This window comes from Oryctolagus cuniculus, chromosome 6 (genome assembly GCF_051225735.1).
Source record: "Oryctolagus cuniculus isolate XC-2025 breed Fujian yellow rabbit chromosome 6, ASM5122573v1, whole genome shotgun sequence".
Classification (NCBI taxonomy): Eukaryota; Metazoa; Chordata; class Mammalia; order Lagomorpha; family Leporidae; genus Oryctolagus; species Oryctolagus cuniculus.
Window position 1 is genome coordinate 12,079,206 of NC_142872.1, and position 20,836 is coordinate 12,100,041.

At 41.5% G+C, this 20,836-nt stretch overlaps 1 long non-coding RNA gene across 5 annotated transcripts in view; it reads left to right on the plus strand.

Moving 5' to 3' along the window:
• LOC149126014 (uncharacterized) overlaps positions 1–20,836 on the plus strand; it is a 166,758-nt gene that overhangs the window by 110,232 nt on the left and 35,690 nt on the right. The window contains exon 5 of one of the 5 annotated variants that reach the window (XR_016235203.1): positions 19,957–20,048. The exons of 3 other annotated variants lie outside the window; for them this stretch is intronic. This is a non-coding gene — a long non-coding RNA (uncharacterized LOC149126014). Of the gene's footprint in view, positions 1–5,816; positions 6,013–19,956; positions 20,049–20,836 lie in introns of those variants that run through there. One more of the 5 variants, XR_016235205.1, reaches the window with a different exon arrangement.

The window sequence follows — 20,836 nt, forward strand, 5'->3', positions numbered from 1 at the left end:
TATTTTATTGACTTGTACATTGAGTGCAATGGGTACCTGAGGTCAGCTGATTACTAATTTTATTCATTTTATGGCTTTAGGCATGAGACAGCATCTCTTTGAGCCCTTTTACCCACAAATAGAATGACAATACCTTTTTCTTTATATGGCTTAAAAGATTCTAAGAAGGTATAAGCCAGCATATGAACAGAATTTGTGTCTGTATACTCAGTAAATTTCATCTCTGAAGTGTTATTTAATTTTAAGGTTTGGAAGTAAATTTAAAATGACACAGAATTCGAAAAAAAATCAACTAGCATAATTGACCAAGAAAATCTGAACATAAAGTAACTGGTATTAGTTATAAATTTTAGAAAGCTATTTGAAGGCTTCAAACATTACCTGAAATGATATTTGTACCTTCCTTGTAACTACATTTTATTTGCACCTCCAAATGAGTTCATGGCCACTTGCAAATTATTTAAAATACTGCATATGCTTGTTAAAGGAATTGATATAGAAATATATTCATTTTATCAGCTCAGTGCATTTCTACAGAGCTTGGTAATTTGCATCAAATCCTAGAAGGGATCATGAGGAAATTCATAAGCAAATAAAAACATATGACATTTAAAATTAGGTTGGAATCCTATATTTGATACAACTGATTTCTTTCATGATGTGATGTGACTAGACCACTGGTAATCGTAAAATAAATAATAACTGGTAGACATGTGGCACTAAATAATATGCCCATGTGCCTGCAACTTAGAAGCAAGTTCCATATGGCACTTTGCTGGTATTAAGCTACTTAGAGACAGAGTACATGGCTGCCTTACACAGCACTCATAAAGGAAGGTCTGTCGTGAAACTGTCGGTCAGCAGATGGCCCGCTGCTCACCAGGTGGAGAGAGAGGACAACGCAGGAGAACCCCATTTTGTCTTGGCAGTTTTGTTCTTTATATGGTACTCAAATGTTTCTTCTAAACTGACTTGCAAACTCTAGAGTTGTTTTAGATAAACAGTTGTGCATCCAAATAGTGGTTAATTGGGTTAGGAGTTTTGGAAAACAAATGATCTTTAAAACCTAATAGCCAGGCCGGTGCTGCGGCTCACTAGGCTAATCCTCCGCCTTGCGGTGCCGGCACACCGGGATCTAGTCCCGGTTGGGGCGTCAGGTTCTGTCCCGGTTGCCCCTCTTCCAGGCCAGCTCTCTGCTGTGGCCAGGGAGTGCAGTGGAGGATGGCCCAGGTGCTTGGGCCCTGCACCCCATGGGAGACCAGGAGAAGCACCTGGCTCCTGGCTTCGGATTAGCGCGGTGCGCCTGCCGCAGCGGCCATTGGAGGGTGAACCAACGGCAAAGGAAGACCTTTCTCTCTGTCTCTCTCTCTCTCTCACTGTCCACTCTGCCTGTCCAAAAAAACAAAAACAAAAACAAAAAAAAAAAAAAAAAAACACCTAATAGCCCTTTCTATTTTACTGTATTTTCATCATAAATGCTTACACATTTTCAAAAGTCAGCTTATAAGTAATTTCTTGCTGCCACATGGGATGCTAAAAGAGAAAGCCTGAAACACCTACTGTTACTGCTGTAGAAGCCGGAACACGTGACACATTCAAGAACACGAACTTCTCATGACACCAACATCAGGATTGGCTGGGGATTTACCAGAATTTAGAAATCTCGGTCTCCACCCCAGAAATATGAGGGTAGAGTCTGACAAACTGCTTTAACAAGCCCTTCAGGCGGCTTGAATGCTTAGTACACATCGCAAATGCCTGCTGTACAGGGTAGTAATTCATTATATAAAAAAAAAAGTGGGACCACAGCTTCGTCCTAGCAGTTAAGACGTCTGCATCCCATATCTGAGTCCCTGTCATCAATCAGTAGGCGGCAGTAATGACTCAAGTAACACAGTTCCTGCCTCTCCTATGGCAGACCTAGATTAAGTTCCTACCTTCTGGCTCCAGCCTAGCCCAGCCCAGCTCTTGCCCTCCCAGGAATTTGGGAAGGGAGCCAGCAAGTGGAAGCTCGCTCTCTCTTTTTCAAATACATACATACATACATAAATCTTCTGAAAAATTAATTTCTATTGTGAAAATATACTTATATAATAAACATTTTGTCTATGTTGAAAGAAATAATCAGGGAAAATTAAAATTGTTACATGCCTTACAGAGGCTGAGTGACACTTAACGTTCTGATACTGGTTGTTTTCTATATCCATTCACTGGCTGATTGTGGAATGCAAGTAATTACTGTAGAATCCCAGCACATGCATGTACACATGTGCACAACCCAAGTGAAAGAACGTGTAACAAATTCCAAGAGCACCAACTTTTGTCTCTGAATTGCTCTGCGTTAGCTATCAGTATTTGTCTTATTTTTCAAAAAAATCGATATCAAGATTTATTTTGTAGACATCTGAAGTATGCTATTGAACAGAAGAGCCAATGTCTAAAGATATGACAGTCATAAATTGATTTTATTTCTTTATGCAAGCAGACAATTGTGTTAACCCCAGATATATTGACATCTTAGCCAGTAAGTTAAACCAAAATTAAAATAGTGAGCTATAGTGTTTTTAACAATCCTTTAACATAGAGCATACAAATGATTTTGCAATCAAATTGTATACTTTCTCCTGGATGGGAAGTTACACTATATAGGGAGGTCATATTTCACATAACATAATTTTCCATAAACATGTTGGCTGACACTTGGCTTCTATGTGAATGTCTTAGATAAAATACGGTGCAAGTGAAAACATTTGCTTTCAGTTCATAATAACTTTTACAGCAATCAGCTTTACATAACTTCTTTGTCTTATTTTTAATGGAAATGAGATACAGGATTTAGTAAAATAGAAATCACACTGTTTGCTTAAACTGTTTATTGTTTAGTTGATTTTATACGTGATAATTTGAGATAATTTAAAATTTTTTTAAAGACAGCCTGGAGATTTGCAGTATATCCCTGACACAGCTTCCCTTAGTGTCAGCGTCCGGCTTGATTCAAGGAATGAGCACCAGGCGGTGTTAGTAACTCAAGCCGACTCTGTTCCCCAGGTGTCTCGCAGGTGGCCTGTGGCCTGAGCTGTGATTCTGGGTACCGTGTTGCATTTGGTGGCCCTATGTGCCTTGTCCCCTCAGACCAAAGGGAGTTCCTCAGTTCTTGCTTGTTTGTGCCGACATCGATGCGTGGTGAGGAGTGTCGAGTAGATACAGCTTAGGAGTCCCTCAGGTGGGTGTTTGTGAGATTTCTTCATGCACGTGTGGTAACTGTGAGTTCGTGTTGGGATCTGGCTCCACTTCAGCACCTCAGAGGCCATTGTAGCCTGCCTCACCCAGTTTCATTGCTTATTTGTAGTTTGTTTACTGGACAACAGCGGAAATCAAACTTTGAGTAACTATCTTGTCAGCTCTAGTATGCGTGGGAAATATCGAAAATAATATAATTACCTTACATATCATAGTAGTATAGCAAATACAACTATAAATAATGTAATAATACTTCACTAATAATTAATAAATAAAAGAGAAATGCTACCCCTTGCTTCTGTGAGAAACACATTTGCCCTCAGAGCTGTTTCGACGATTAGAATACCCCGTCACAATGCTTTGCCAGAAGTTCCTAAGTTGGCTACTTTGTGTCCATCCTTTTCATATGTGATATTATATAGTTGTAATACAGCTAGTTGCTTTCATGGAGTAAAATAGTGACTCCGTTGTATGAAGTTTCCTCAACACATCTGGAAATATATGTATTATATATTATAAAATGCATAAATTTGAAAAACTCTTTGCAACAAACATTTTTAATCCATTTTCGATGACTTTTGAAATTCATTCATATTTTTTCCAGTTATCCATGCATTCATGATGTGCAATGACAGCATTCATATGAAAGCTTCTAAGTACAGGGGATGTTTTTCTCGTCTCTTTGACCTGTTGGTTTATTTTTTTATCCATAGCCCCAAAACTTCATAAACTTTATAAAGTTTGATACCTGATAAGATATATTAAGTCTTTATCTCATTATTTACTTATATGAATTTGACTATCAGCTTTAACATTTTATGACAAACCTAATTTAGATTTTTCTCAGGATTAATTTAATGAATATTATCATTTTTATTGTATAATATTTTCCATCCATTAAGTATTATGTTCATACATTTGAAATTTTCCTTAATGTCCTTCTATAACATTTTATAAATTTTTCAATAAATCCTTTGATGACTTTTGTTAGTTTTAATCCCAGTTACTCTAAAATTTTTATTTCTATGATAATAACCTTAAAAATTATATTTTCTAAATGTTTCTCTCTGGGTTACAGGAAAATGATAGAGTTTTACACAGTAAACTTTCATTTATACAGTGGAAATCGCTTACCAGCTATAATTTATTGGTTGGTTCTTTTGGATTTTATTTGAATACATCACACAGTTAGTGAACAATGACAGTTTTGCTTCTTTATTGCACTCCTGAAGTTGGTAACCTCTTTTTTATTATATTGCCTGATTTCTAGTAGATAATCAGATAATAACAGATACCAGTGTCTTATTCCTAGCTTTTAAGACATATCCGTTCATGTTCCATGATTACATGTGAATGTTAGATTTTTTGATTGATACTCTTTATTGGATTCAATAAGTTGTATTTTTTCCTAAGACTTCTTTATTTCAAAATAAATTAAACTCTTACCAAAATGGTTTTGTGCATCTAGTAAGATAATCCTTTGACTTTAGGTAATGCAGCAGGGGTGGGTGATTTTTCCTACTGTTCAGAGTGGGTAATGTGAAGTGCAACAAGGGCATGGACACAGAGTGAATGAGGGGTCATGCAGCAGTTCTACTGAAGAGAACAGAGACAGCTCTTGATGACCAGCTCCCAGGGAACACAGGGCATGGCTTAGACTACTTGTGTTAAGAGAAAGTGTTTTTTTCTTTTTGGACTGTAAGTTCATGGTCTTGGGCCAGTCTTTCCCTATCTTGCTGTTCGTGGCCTTGGGCTTGTTATTTTGTGACTATATGTCCCCCTCTCCTAACTTAAATTTTTTTACTTTATTTGGAAGAAAGAGAGTTAGAGAGGGAGAGTGAGAGACTGAGAGAGACAGATAGAGATGTCTTCCATCCGCTAATTCACTCCCCAAATGGCCATAACAGCCAGGGCTGAGCCAGGCCAAAGCCAGAAGCCTGCAACTCCAACTGTGTTTTCCACGTAGGTGGCAGGGGCTCAAGCACTTGGCTGTCCTCAGCTGCCTTCCTAGGCTGTTCCGCAGGGTGCTCAATCAGAAGCGGAGCAGCCAGGACTTGAACTGGTACACCTTCGGGAAGCCAGCTCACAGACAGCAGCTGGGCCACTCTGCCTCGATGTGCAACCCTCTGCCCTGATCAAGTTAAATCACATTCTCCAGGAATTCCCTGTCTGGTTTTCACGAAGCTTGTCTATTTAGAGCAAGCCCTTGTGTGACTTAGTAACCAGAGGCAGACACCACCCTCCAACCATGCAGCCCCTGTCAAAGTCTAACCTAACTTAGCATGCTTTCTTCTGCATACATCAGTAACGTGCGGTTCAGTTTGGTAATGTTACACAAAGGGTTTGTCCAAAGTTAAAACATCCATTTTATGAAGGATTTTGAAAATGTCCATGGAAGGTTCACATTTAGAACAAAGTTTACATAGATTTCAACAATATTTTGTACAATTACAACCTTATCTTTGAATCACATTTTCTGTGAACATTTTGAAGTCCTTAATAACTGTTATTATTAACTGCTATTAATAAATTATACTTCATCTGTATTTCTCCTAATTATTTTTCCACTTTCCTAGACTGAGCACAAAATAACAGTTGGAAAAACACCAAATGTGAGTGATACGTTTCTCCAGCCAGCTCCTGGTGCTCTGTGTGTTATCAGAAATTACTGTTGTTCCTGGAAATGGGGGCAACCTTACAAAGGAAACCAAGAGCTACTGGCTTCTAGGTGCTTGAGTTTCTGAACTAAGACCTGTACCTGCTCCCCAGAGATGCTGATCATCAGGAATTGTGTGTACATGTCTGGGTGAGAAAAAGCACAAGAGATAATCTGGGAAGGAGAGAAGCAAATATGAGAAATAATGGAAATGTAGAAAGAAAAGAGAGATATAAAATGTAATTTATTCAACAGAATCATCCAGTAATGTTTAAGCGAGTCTATTTTTCTATTTTTAAAATGTTTATTTCATTTAAGTGTATTTTTTAACTAAAAATTACCTTTAAAAAGATTTATTTATTTGAAAGGCAGGGTTATACAGAGAGACAGAGAGAGACCATCCATCTGTAGTTCACTACCCAAATGGTTGCAAAGGCCAGGTCTGAGCCAGGCCAAAGTCAAGAGCTTCTTTTGGGTCTCCCACATGGGTGGCAGGGGCCCAAGCACTTGGGCCACCTTTCTCTGCTTTCCCAGGTGCATTAGTATGGAGTCAGATCATTACTGGAACAGATGGGACATGAACTGTTGTTTACAGGGGATGCCAACATTGCAGGTGGTGGCTTAACCCACTGTGCCACATGCCAGCTCCTTAACTGAATTTTTAATCATGTTTGGGTAAATGGATTAAGTACTGGAGAAATATTTTCATGGAAGGGAAAAACCTATTGTGAAAGCATGTTGGGTAAGATGACAGATGAGACTATTTTAAAGTTATTCTTCTACTGAGTAGAACTGTCCCGTGGAATAAGTGAGCAGATTGTTTTTGTTACTACTTTTTTATGTCAGGGCAGGCTTTGTGGTGCAGGGGTGAGGCAGTCACCCATAGGAGAAGGCGAGCTGGGGGTCTCAGCTGCTCTTTCAGTCCAGCTTCGTACTCATGCATCCTGGGAGGCAGCAGACAATGACCCAAGGACTTCAACCCTGCCACCCGTGTGGAAGAACAGTACTGGGTTCCTGGCTCCTGGCTTCCTCCCTGCACCCCGACCCTCCCAGCCCCAGCTGTGGTAGACATTAGGGAGTGGGTCAGCAGATAGAATTTTCTCTCTCTCCCTTTCCTCTCTTCCCTGCTTGCCTCTCTCTGTGTACCTTTCAAACAGATTTAAATCAACTTTAAAACTATTTTTCAGCACTTTGACTTTTAAAGAACATATTTTTGATCTATTTGAAGGGGAGCCTTTGTTGGTTCACTTTCCAGTTATCTTCAATAGCCGGGGCTTGGTCAAGGTGTGGGTAGGCCCAGGATTCCATCTAGGGCTAGAGCCATCACTGGCTGCCTTCGCTGCACATGTGCACGAAGCTGGGTCAGAAGTAGAGGCAGGATTCCAGCCCAGGCACTGAAATCCAGGACGTGAGCATCTTAGGTGGTGGCTTAACTAGCTGTGCCACAATGTCTGTCTCTACATTCAAGTTGTCATTACTGTGTTTTTAACAATCTGCCAAGATCTATTATTAAATCTAATATTCATTTATACCTGTTCAAATCTCAATGACTTTGCCAACTACTTCCTTTAACTGGCTTGCTACAAAGTAAGCAGCTATGAAATAGGAATCAAAAGAAGTTATTTCTTTGAAAATTAGGATGTAATTTATTAAATAAAAGAATGAAGACAAATGAAATGAATATCCTAATCCTTTTGATATGTAAACATATTTTAGAGAAAAATAGAGAAAAATAATAATTATAACAAATAATGCAGTTTTAACCTTTAAAAACTCATGAATTAATAAACTCAAGACTTAATCAAATTTATTCACATCATTTTTCTTATGAACTCTCCTTGAAGTATAATTGCTATTTAAGAAGTAACTTTGGTTTTTCATCAGTAATTAAAGTTATATTGGCAAAAAGTTCATTGTCAGCTATAGGAGAGGTTTATTTATATCCCTCTGCTATGCAGCGTGGGCCCAAAAAACAGTAGGAGACGCTGACTGTGCCCTATAATTTAGAATCAGGTTACACACTCACAGTCTAAAGTCTCCTCTCGCTAGGAATTTTCTGAAACTACAATAGAGGTACAACAAATACAATGACAGTGCAAAGGCCGGAGAATATCTTTTATGCTACTGAGGGTTTTTTTAAAAAAAAATCTCATTCTTACTATTGCATGCATATACATTGTCAAGTCTTTAATAAGCAAAGTGTCTTTCACACAGAGGCAGTGGTAACCATTGTTACTTACTTTACTCTGAAAACATCACTGCCTGTACTCACTAATCGGTAGAATCTCTTGTATGTTTACCCTGGGGCCTGCAGAAGTAAGACTATTAAAAAAAAGGTAAGTTTTAGTGGGAAAAAAAAAAGATAGCCTTTTGAAAATCCTTTACAGTTGTATGCTATTAAATGGCTATTACATGTAAAATGCCAATATTTATGATATGTCCACCATGCAAGAACAAAATAATTTGAATTATATTAGCAAAGTCTTACCAATAAGTTAAAAAAAGAAAAGTGGGTTGCTTTGTAAAGAATATTTAGTAAACATTGTGTGCTTAATGCAAAGAAAAAGGAAATTAAAAATAAGCAGGTGTATGTTTGGCTTAGCATTTGGGGCACTGCATTCCTTACCAGGGTGCCTGGCTCTGTCTCCTGGCTCTGTCTCCCTGCTCATGCAGACCATCGGAGGCAGTGGTGACGGCTCAGGTACTTGGGTCCCTGCCACTGACAGGGGAGAAGCACCCTGAGTTCCCAGCTTCTGCCTTCAGTCTCAGGCCTTGGGAGCATCTGAGGTGTGGACTCAGACTAGAGTGTACTCTCACTCTCATTCCCCTCCCCTTCAAATGAACCCATATTTTTTAAAAAAAGAGGCACACAAAGTCTTCAATATATCTTGTGTTGGATCTGAGTAGACAACATTAAAACTAAGACTTTCCTCAAACACATTTATGTTTTAGAATGTTTCCTAAATAATTAACACAGGAGTTCCTTAGTCATCTGGCTTCCTATGTCATTAATGACCTCTATGTAATGAAAGTGAAACTTTGGAAATAAAAGTTGACAGTGCTTAAGAGAAGAAAACAAAGGAGACGGAGACATACAGTGTTAGCAATTACTTGACCTCACAGGAGTGTTCTTACAGCATACCTGGAGCCTAAGTGCTTGTGCATTCTTGGGTGTCTCCTAGGAAGGAGGTAGGCCAGAGCACCAAGTGGAGGGGAGCCAGAGGGCTCCCCACTCCTTCAGCACGGGTGCCTTACCATGGGTCAACTTAAGCATTTGGCTTCTTCTGTTTATCTGTGCCTTTCTGTGTTTTCGATTTCAGGATTGTGAGCTATGATTACGATTACTTTCTTAACATGTGAGAAGGGCACAGCTTTGTAATAAAGTGACTAACAGCTGCAAGCTGGCATTAGAATAAAATAATGTGTCCCAGGAAGCTTCTTTTTATTTTTAAGCTTCTTCAAATTTTTTAAAAGATTTATTTCTTTATTTGAAAGTCAGATTTGCACAGAGATGGAGATGGAGATGGACATGGACATGGACATGAAAAGAGGGAAGGGAGAGAGAGGTCTTCCATCCACTAGTTCGCTTCCCAATTGGCTGCAACAGCCAGAGCGGGGCTGTTCCAAAACCAGGAGCCAGGAGCTTCTTCGGGGTCTCCCACGCGGGTGCAGGGGCCCAAGGACTTGGGCCATCCTCCACTGCAGAGGCTTCTATTACAGTAGCCGGAGGCTTGTGTTTTCACAGCCCTGGCTTCACACTGTAATCATACAAATTTCATGCTTTAAGGCAGTTTACCTCTTAGGGAAATAGCTCTTATAGAATACAATTTAAACTGAAATATCAAGTCTGGAAATCTCTGTAAATAGCAAGACACTAAACACAGACTGTTTCTCCAATAATTTTCCATCTTTCTTTCAAGTGCCTGTGAGCCAGATCTGCTGTTATAAATAAAGTGATGCTTTGTTGTAACCTCCACCCCCTACCACCACCTCCCTTAACTTTTCCAGCTCAACTTTAACCTAGCTCACTCCTTTCCCATGCCATTGTGCAGGAAACTCAGTGTCAGTGGTTTTTCAGGAATCCACCCACAACACAAAGCTTAGAATTAAGAAGCTCAGGATATCTGAAAGAACGGTGTCCACGGTCCATTATGGTTTCTGATGAGCTATTCATTACAGAAGCCCAGTTAGTCTCTCCGGAGGCAAGCAGCCCCCAGCATCGTAATGCCTCCTTCCTCACTGCCTAGTGAAGCCCTTGGGTGTGGCTCCTAAGGGGAGGAGCAGAGTGTTAGGGCTGCAGGCACCTGAGTCCCTCCCTCTCGGGTACTCCCCATTATCTGCAGGCAATTAAAATGTTATAAAGATGCATACTCTACTAAGAACCTGCCTCACCTTGCTTTTCTCTATTCCTTAACTTCAATTCTCTTCCTCTGTGTGACTGTCTCAGTGAACTCTTGAAACCATTCTCAGACTTCCCAGAACCCATGTAATTCTCCTCAGTTCTAGGGATGCCCAGACACTCAAGACCAAAAATGTGGACAATCTTAAAAGTAAAGAGAAAAAGAAAAAAATAAAGAAAACGCTTTTATATACACTAGGAAGAACAAAGAAAATAGGAGTGGTTTAGAATATTATTATGCAGGGCAGTCATTGTGGCTTAGCGGGTAATGCTGGCACCTAATGAGTGCCGGTTCCAGACCTGGCTGCTCCACTTCTGATCCAGCTCTCTGCTGTGGCCTGGGAAAGCAGTAGAAGATGGCCCAAGTCCTTGGGCCCCTGCACCTGCATAGGAGACCCGGAAGAAACTCCTGGCTCCTGGCTTTGGATCGGCACAGCTCCGGCTGTTGTGGCCAATTGAGGAGTGACCCATTGGATGGAAGACCTCTCTCTCTCCTTCTCTCTCTCTCTCTCTCTCTCTCTCTCTCCCCTCTCTGTGTAACTCAAATAAATCTTTAAAAAATGTTATTATGCAATATTTAGTCACTAAGTGCTGTTTGGTTTATTATTCTTAGGAATCAAATTGCACATTCTTAGGACACAGACAAGGGAGTGTCTTCCTAGAAATAATGTTAACAGTGAATTTAAATAATTCTTTTTTAGAAGATTTACTTATTTCTTTGAAAGGCAGAGTTACAGAGAGGCAAAGGCAGAGAGAGAGGTCTTCCATCTGCTAGTTCACTCCCCAAATAGCTGCAGTGGCTGGAGCTGGGCTGATCCAAAGCCAAGAGCCCTGGAGCTTCTTCCGGGTCTCCCACATGGGTGCAGGGGCCCAAGAACTTGGACCAACTTCCTCTGTTTTCCCAGGCACATTAGCAGGGAGTTTGATGGGAAGTAGAGCAGCAGGGACTCGAATATATCCCATATGGTGCTCATATGGGATGCTGGCACTGTAGGCAGTGGCTTTACCTGCTACGCCACAGCGCCAGCCCTTAAAGGATCCTTTAAAAATACTTAAAAGGGAGGCAAATGAGTCAGACTACTGCTCTCTGTTGACCTCTACTGTTCAGGTGATGCACTACACGCAATGGGATCTTTATCAGGACCTGGTCTCTTTCCCTTAGAGTTACAGCATCTATAGCTGGGGACCTGACATCTCCACTCGTGTATCCTGTATCCTACCGTTTCTTCAAGTTCATTTAGGCCCCACCTGAACTTACCCTCATGTTTTCCTCAAAACATCTGTTGGGTGTTCTTTTTTCTCTGGCTTGGGCTTGCTATCACCCAGGCATGTGCTCCCCAAATCCAGTCATCTTGGAAGCAATCCTGTGCCCCCCACCTCCATATCTAGCAGAGATCTCAAACATACTCTGATCGATGTTTTCTTTCTAGTCCCACTGCCACCAAATAGTGTTGTCACTTCTAATCCAGCTGCTGCTTATTTTGTCTCTAGATCATCACCACTGGTCCTTCCAATTTCCACTCCTAACCGAGTCTGCTGGGGCCACCTGATATTTCTTCCTGGGGCTTTCCTTGGCTCATGTGACTCCTGTTATTAAGACCACTGATTCATTTTTCCTTGTAACGACTGTTTACGTTTGATCATCAGAGCTCTGTGATGTGGGCTCCTTCCACCTATATATTCAGCTGCAGCAAACCCATTGCCAAGTTCTTCCCTCCTTGACTTCATTCCATTTTCCTGGAACACTACTGATGCTCCTTTCTATCAAAATCCCACCCACTTGGGAGGCCCAGATTTAGTTGCTATCTTTATTAGCTTCCTGTGGTAGCCAAACTATTAGTCATCTTTTCTTCCTGGTGATGGCTATTACCTTTATTTTTTTTTATTTTTATATTTATTTATTTTTGACAGGCAGAGTAGACAGTGAGAGAGACAGAGAGAAAGGTCTTCCTTTTGCCGTTGGTTCACCCTCCAATGGCCGCCGCGGCCGGCGCGCTGTGGCTGGCGCACCGTGCTGATCCGATGGCAGGATCCAGGTATTTATCCTGGTCTCCCATGGAGTGCAGGGCCCAAGGACTTGGGCCATCCTCCACTGCACTCCCTGGCCACAGCAGAGAGCTGGCCTGGAAGAGGGGCAACCGGGACTAGAACCCGGTGTGCCGGCACCGCAAGGTGGAGGATTAGCCTAGTGAGCCGCGGCGCCGGCCACCTGTAGTTTTTACATCATCCATTTGGAATATGATACCCATGGATTTGTATGTTAGACTGTTTGGTTGGCACTGTTATTGTTGTTTGCATCTAAAGCAGGTCTATATTTATAACTGGAATTCAAGATACATAATTTGTTTTCCTTGCAGAAGAACTAGCATTGCGACTGAGCTGAGCCACATTCTGTAGTTCATAGTTCCCCTGGTAGAGCGTCTACTGGTATGAGTACACGGAATTTGCTCAGCTCTCCAAAGAGGAAAGGAAAGAGTAAATCCAGGGGAGCTGAGTGTGTGCACGTTTTGGAGAATCTAATTTTGTGTAAATTTCTCTGCTCAGTTTTTCAAGACCATCACTGAAATCACCAAGGCTTTGTTCAGTAACCTATGGCCAATTGGATGAGGTCCTTCTGCCTATGGCTGACTTTTTGAAAGAGGGAAGGAAGAAAACCCCAGAGAGAAAGAGAGGATTAAAATTCCAGAAGCAGTTCATGAGAAGTGTCTGCTCCTAGTCCCCCACCCGTCTGACTTAATTACAGGGATGGGCATTCAGGCTAGTGGTCAAGGTGCCCACATCTCACGTCAGAGGACCTGGATTCAAGTGCTGACTTCACTCCTCATCCCAGGTTCCTGCTACCTTGACAGGTAGAAGTGATGGCTCCAGTAGTTGTGTTCCAAATACCCAGATGGGAGGCCTGGGATGAACTCCCATCTTCTGTCTTGAGCTTTGGCACAGATCTGGCTGTTGCGGGAATTTGGAGACTGAATCAGAGGTTGTGAGAGATCTCTGTTTCTGTGTGTCTTTCTCTCTCTCTCCCTTTCTCTGGCTGTCTCACTCTCAAAGAAATGTAAAAAGAAAAATGTACACACAATCATTATCAGTTATATAACTCATCAGTTACATTGGCTAAGGCTCAAAATAAAGTTCCGGAGTTCAACAGTAAAGAGTTTAAATTAACTTGCTCCTGAAGATCAAAGGCTGTTTTTCCCCATAGAGAAATGCTTGCCCTAAATGATGAATACGGCTTTAACCCATGGAGGACAGTGAGCACACCGTTCTCTGCCAACAAAGGAGAACAAGAGGGGCTGGGTATAAGGCTGAGCAGGAGGACAGATGTCCCGTGTGCTTCCCGACCATCATTACGTCCCACCCTCCCTCCTGTCATTCAAAGCCCTGCTGCCAGTTAGACCTGATTTTGATAAGAGCTCTGTCAAGAGTGATGATATGACAGTAATGTCTGCTCCATACGACCATGTGGTGGGCTAGGTAAACAACGAGGAAGGCAGCTGAGGACGAGTGCACACTCACCACACACAGTGAGTGCATACTGCTTTACGGGGCGGTGCATCTGTCTGTTATGTCCTTCAAACTGTGCATGACTCCTCATGTGTGCCTGTGTTCATCTGTGCACATTCATGTGCACGTGTACTGGGGAGACAATGTCATGGGTGGAAGAGCCCTGGTGAGATTCAGTGGTGCTAATTACTTTTCAGAATACAGGCCTGACCCTATGCCCCAACTGCTTCCATATCAACCAGTCCTTTTGTTTGTATAATGCAACCAAAGAGGACAGTTGCATTTAAGATAAGCTGTCCTGGGCCAGCGCCATGGCTCACTTGGTTAATCCTCTGCCAGTGGCACCGGCATCCCATATGGGCACCGTGTTCTAGTCCCGGTTTCTCCTCTTCCAGTCCAGCTCTCTGCTGTGGCCCGGGAGGGCAGTGGAGGATGGCCTAAGCACTTGGGCGCTACGCCTGCCTGGGAGACCAGGAAGATGTGCCTGGCTTCGGATCGGTGCAGCTCCAGCTGTAGTGGCCATCTGGGGGGTGAACCAATGGAAGTCGAAGACCTTTCTCTCTGTCTCTCTCTCACTGTCTATAACTCTACCTGTCAAATAGAAAAAAAAAAAAAGATAAGCTGTCCTTCCCATTTCAGTTTTTCTCTTCAAATGTCAATGCAAAGAGTAGAAATGTATCACTTTCTAGGGACTAACCTGACGATTCCATCATTTCTACCACAAAGTCCTTAAAGGACTGCTACTCAACCAGGCGACTTAAAACTCTTCTTCTTTTTTAAAGGATGATGCATAATATGCTAACACTGAGAAAGCTTCCTGCTTCTCACACTTTCTACTGCTAATGCTTCAAGCAAGAATGTGGTATCTTTTTTAAAGATACAAAGAAAGACTATTGAAAAATAGGGATCTAGACATTCTAACCTAATTTTCTGCTATCTCAATTGGAGCTGACACCACAAAACTCAATATCCATGGTGATGTGGTTTTACTTTATGAAAACCTGCACAAGAAAAAATATATAAGAACTTAAAAGGAAATGACTGCAATTTAAACAACTTCTTAAGGAAGCACAATGCAGATAATCAGTTAATTATGTCTTTGCTGACAAATTATTGGACTGGCTTTTATTTTTACATATATATTTTAGTCTATGTTAAGGGTTTGTTCAACCCATACTCATGATGAATCCTCTGCACAAAAGATGATTTTTATTTCCTGAAAGAGCCAGTTCAGCTTTGGCCCAGGGTGACAGAACTTGCTAATCCTTCACTGTCAGAGAATTTATATAGAATTTCAGAAAATGATGATGATATTCTGAAAGCTGCATGGGAAACAAACATTCCTTGCCTTTGTGGAATAAACACATCAATATCTGACAGTGCAGGCTTTTAGATTTCTCTCTAGCTTCCATGTGAGCAGGTTCCGTCAAGGCAAACAATAGGCACAGTCCTGTGTATTGGTCCCCAGTCACTCTAGGTAAGTGCATTATCTGCAGGAGTCTGTGTGGCTCTACTGGGGGAAGGAGCGGAAGCATGTTTCGTCCTGTATCTGAACATTCAAGAATGGCTCGAGACCAGCTTTCCCTTTTCCCCAAGTCATCAGCCCTGCACTGAGTGAAGCGATAAGCGTATTCCGTCATTAAGACACTACAGTAGAGGTCGTCAAATCACTTCTTTTAAAAGATTAGGTAGTAAATATTTTAAGCTTAGTAGCCCACTTGCTCTCTGTCACAAGTGTCTAACTTTGATCTTGCACAAAAGCAACTGCTGGTGGCAGGTAACTGAATAGGCCTTGTTGTGGTCCAATAAAAGAATGACTGGGCCTGGTGTTATGGAGCAGCAGGTTAAGCCACTGCTTGTGATGGTAGCATTCCACACTGGAGCGCAAGTTTGAGTCCTGACTGCGCTGCTTCCAGTCCATCTTGTTGCCAACACACCTGGGAAGGCAGAAGATGGCTCAAATACTTGAGCCCCTGCCATGCAGGATGGAGTTTCTGGCTTCTGACTTTGTCCTGGCCCATACCTGGCACTTGAAATAATCTGGGGAGTAGAGCAGCAGACAGATGGATACACGTGGTTTCTCTCTGTCACTCCGCTTTTTAAATAAACGAATAAACAACTTTTTAAGCATTATTGCCAAAGCATAGTGGGGGCTGGTCACAACCTGCTGACCTCTATTCTAGAATACAGGCTTCTCTTTTAGCTCATCTCTCAAATTAATTCCATACACATTCTCCCAAGAACATTGAAGAATTCTCCATACCCACATTGTGCGTTCCTTTTCCTAGGTTTCATTTCCATCTTACATGATAACACAAAGCTAGGAAGCATTTGTGACTCTAGAAAGCAGCAGTCTGTTCCTGGATGTGAGTATGATTTATGGCTAAAAATCACCAGAAAAGACAAAAGGATTTGAAGTCAAGAGACTGAACTTAGGAATCAGCCACAAGTAAGACTAAGTGGAATGGAGATCCATAGCCATCTGAGTCAGTGGGACGGAATCATGGTTAGTCGTCACCCTGCAGTGTGAAGTTCCAGCCATGGGACTCCCTTCTTTAGTCATTTCTGACAGACAGGCTCTGCAATAATTCGTGTACCCCAGGCTGGAAGGTCGGCTGCATCTCAGTGGAGGCCATGTGGGAGAGCAAACGGAAGTAGGACAAATAGTGAACACTATTGCTAGAGTTACTACATATTGAGCACCTGCATTAGGCACTGTGTGAATATAATCTGATTTAATATTTAGAGTAGCTCTTAAGTCCCCAATACGTGGAGCAGCAGATATCTTAATGAAGCCAAAGGCTTGGTCCCTATGAGCCATGAAAGGATGACCGCTTTAGGCTGCAACTGCATTAACCACCACCTCAAGGTGGGAAATAGCGCATGGCTGCTCTCTGAAGTCTGACGGCAGCGGGGACCATGGCAGCTGTCTGTACTCCAGAGTCCAGCATGTCAGTCACCGCAAGAGGAGGGGCAGGGACCCCATGGGGAAAAGAACTGGCCATGGCTCTTAGTTCCAGATTGAGAGAATCCAGATTTATCAATAACTAGACACTTGCATAAATACTTGGGAGAGTCCCTGAGCTACAGTAACCGTCAGGTGTTTGCCTGGGCCTGAAGAGTTTCCTGAAATGTGAAATCAAGATTTTTCAGTGCTGAAAGCAGGAAGTCTTTAGCAAACCAGGAGGTTTGTCTTGGGTGTGTGAGTCCTTGGGGCTCACTAGACGCTCCCAAGGTGTGGTGTGCTTGTACACACCTGCTCAGGACGGCAGACTGTAAAATTTTTAGGAATGTCACAAGGCGTTCGTTAAAGAATTGTGGTAGAATGGAGTTATGAAAATATGTGATTGAATAAGTTACATTCAAATACTAAAATTCAGAACTCCTTGCTATGAAATTAGAGGCCATTATCTATAATCATAAGGTTATGTGTGTTTATTATATCAACCTGTATGGTGGAAATACTGTATCATGGCAGGTTACTCCTTGTCTCTTTCCAGTGATAACATGCTTCTAGCTTTAAGTAGTAAAGTAGATATGTTGTAGTTTATCTAGGTGATGGGGGTAATGTTAATGAGGCGGATTAAACCTCCAGGTGTATATCTATTAAATTGTGAATAGGACAAAAAAGAAGAAAACAGCTCAGTATTTTGAAGACATTATTTTTCTCAGGAAGAAAGTAGCTCATGCCACTGAGAACTGAGGGAAGTTCCAAACTTAAGTCTTTACCACTGTACATTAACTTACTCATTAAGGTAAATAAAAGCGGGGCCACTGTTGTGGCACAGCGGGTAAAGCCACCTTCGGGGTGCTGGTTTGTGCCCCGGCTGCTCCGATGCTGATCCAGCTCGCTGCTAATGGCCTGAGAAAAGCAGAAGCAGATGGCCCAAGTGTTTGGGCCCTGCCACACATGTGGGAGACCTGGATGAAGTTTCTGGCTTCAGCCTGGCATAACCCTGGCCATTGTGGCTATCTGAGGAATGAATCAGTGTGTAGGAGATCTCCCTCCCTCCCTCCCTCCCTCCCTCCCTCCCTCCCTCCTTCTCTCTCTCTCTCTCTCTCTCCCTCTCCCTCTCCCTCTCCCTCTCCCTCTCCCTCTCCCTCTGTGTGTGTGTGTGTGTCTGTCTCTGTCTCCCCCTCTCTCCCTGTACTTTGAATTTAAAATAAACTCTTAAAAAATAAAAGTTATCAACTGACATGACATGTTGCAACTATCAATTGGAAACAAGAGTTTGGCAAAAAGCAACTAAAACATTCTCTTAGAATCATTTGGCTATGTGGCATTGACTATAATGAGAATTGAATATTGTATTACTTGTAAAATTTATGCCACACATCCCTTATATTAAGAAAGCCTGTTATAAACATTTCTATCTCTGTATGCGCATCAGTTGATTTATAGCTTCAGAGAGCACTGGAAAAGTCAGCCTCTCCCAATACATCATTGCTTGTAAACGATCCTATGTTCAGTGGCAACAAGAAATGCCCAGAATCCTAGAGCCAGTGGGTTTGAGTTTATAAACAACTGCTTGCTCTGATCAGCAATGTTCAGGCTGTAGTTGGAGCTGAGTCTGCATTACAAGTGTCAAAACAGAAAGCACTCTTGAAAATAAAGTTCTGATATTTAGTAACTTGGAAGGTAGCCATCTTGAGGTATTGATTGTTTTTCTCAACTGCTTGAGGACGCTCTAACTGGTATTTTATTGCGTGAATGTCTTCTGTGGAAGACTTCGTTGATGAATTCCTTTGTTGATGGTTGCAGGTTGATTTCATACTTTGGCTTTGGTGAGTAGTGCTGCAATAAACATGGGAATGCAGAGATCCTTCTGACTTATTTCATATCCTTTGGATGTACACTCAGTCATAGGGTCGCTAGATCATATGGTAGTTCTTTCTTTTTTTTAATAGACTCCCAAACTCTTTTCCACAGGGTTGTATTAACTTACATTCTCACAAATAAGAGTTCACCTATCTTGACACCCTTTCCAGGCTTTTTCAGGTTTTGTCTTCACTTTTTTCTTGTTGATAATAAGCATTCTAACTGGATTAGATGGTATCTCAATCAGGTTTCTTTCTTTAAAAAAAAAACCATTTATTTGAAAGAGTTAGAGAGAGGTAGAGACACAGAGATTTTCTTTCCACTGGTTTACTCCTCAGAAAGCTGCAATGGCCAGGACTGGGCCAGGCCAAAGCCAGGAGCTTCATCCAGGTCTCCTATGTGGATGGCAGGGGGGCCAAGTACTTGGGCCATCCTCCCCTGCTTTCCCCAGGCTATTACAGAACTGGATCAGAAGTGGCACAGACAAGACTTGAACTGGTACCCATATGAGATACTGGTCTTGCAGGGAACAACTTTACCTGCTGCAACACAACATTGCCTCCCCCACACCCCACCCCCACTAATTCTGGTTTTAATTTGCCTTTTTCTGCATTAGCGATGTTGAGCCTTTTTCAAGTACCTGTTGGACATGTGTACATCTTGAGAACTGTGTGTTTAGTTCTTTTTCCTATTACAAAAACTGGATTTTTTTTTAACTACTGGGTGTTTTAAGTTATTTGCATATTCTAGATAATAACCCCTTCTAGAATACCTAAGAGGAAATATTTTGTGGCCTAGGTTTAGGAGCAGGTATGTGTGTGTGTGTTTTGATATAAAAGCACAGGTAACAGAAGAACAGATAAAAGCCACTGCCCAGTGGGAAGAAGTACTCCTCTCCCGCCCTCCCCCTTGCTCTGATTGCTCTTACTCCCTAAGGGGGTGGGTTTTGCTGTTGGTGGTTAGTGAGGGCAGGGGTACAGTAACATTTGTACTCCGCTAGCCCATCACTGTTCAGTTAGCTCAGATCTGGGTCTTAAATGTTCTCCCTAAGTACCTTAAGGAAAGAGTCGGGTAAAAGCTCCAGGGGTGCGGTCTGGAAATGACATGCTTTGGAAATAGCATTTGTTTGAACTTTTCTGTTTAGGCTAAAAGATTCACTTTGACTTCCACATTTTCTCCAAATAAAATTATATTTTACTATGCATTATTATTATATATTATATATATTTTACACTAAGGGGTCCATCCAGAGTTTTTTGCTAAGAATAGTAACTATTTTTTTCTCTGTAAACCTTTGAATAAGACTGGCATTCCAATTAAATGTACTGTGTACTCTAACAGCTTATTTACGTATGCTTGGTATGTACGCCAGGATTCCATGTGACCCTGTTAAAGAAGCTACTCATCAAAGTCGTCTTTAATAATAAGTGTAGGTAAGAGAATTCTTCAATAATGTTTTACATTTTATATAAAAGCAGATTCCTTCTGGCACCTGTGTTAAAACATGGGCAGACTCTGCACAGTGGCTTAGTTGCCCTTGGGATACCTGGATTCCATAACAAAAGGCTAAGGTTCAAGTCCCACTTCCACTTCTGAGCTGATCCCTGCTAATGTGCACCCTGAGGGGGGCAGAGGGTGATGACTCCAGTGACTGGGTCCCTACCACCCACCTGGGAGATTCAGATTCAGATTCAGAGTCCTGGCTTCAGTCTGGCTCAGATCCAAGTATTTCAGGAATTTGGGGAGTGAACTAGTAGATGGAACATCTCTTTGTCTCTGTCTCCCTGCTTTCCAAATGTGAATGAAAATAAATATGTAAGAAAAAAATTAATGAAAATACCAAATAACTTAAATTTACTCTTTCAGAATGTTTAACGATCATACTATGAAATACCACATTATCTTATACTTTAATTTTCCTACATTGAAATAAATTATAATGCTTTCAAGGGTAAGTTACATATTAAAATATGGACACATTTTAAATTCCTTGAATACTTGACATTATATTTTTACCCAAACTGTTGAATTTTAAATGAAACTCTAAAGAAATAGATATTAAATTACTATGATAATATATTCCATAACTGACATTCTCTATGGTAAAACAATATTGCTACAGTCAACTAACATTCTTGTTTCTTTGGTAATCAACGTTTTCTTGATTATTTTTGGAAGCATGTTGGGCCAAGAGCGGCAGCCAAGTGTTCACAAACACACA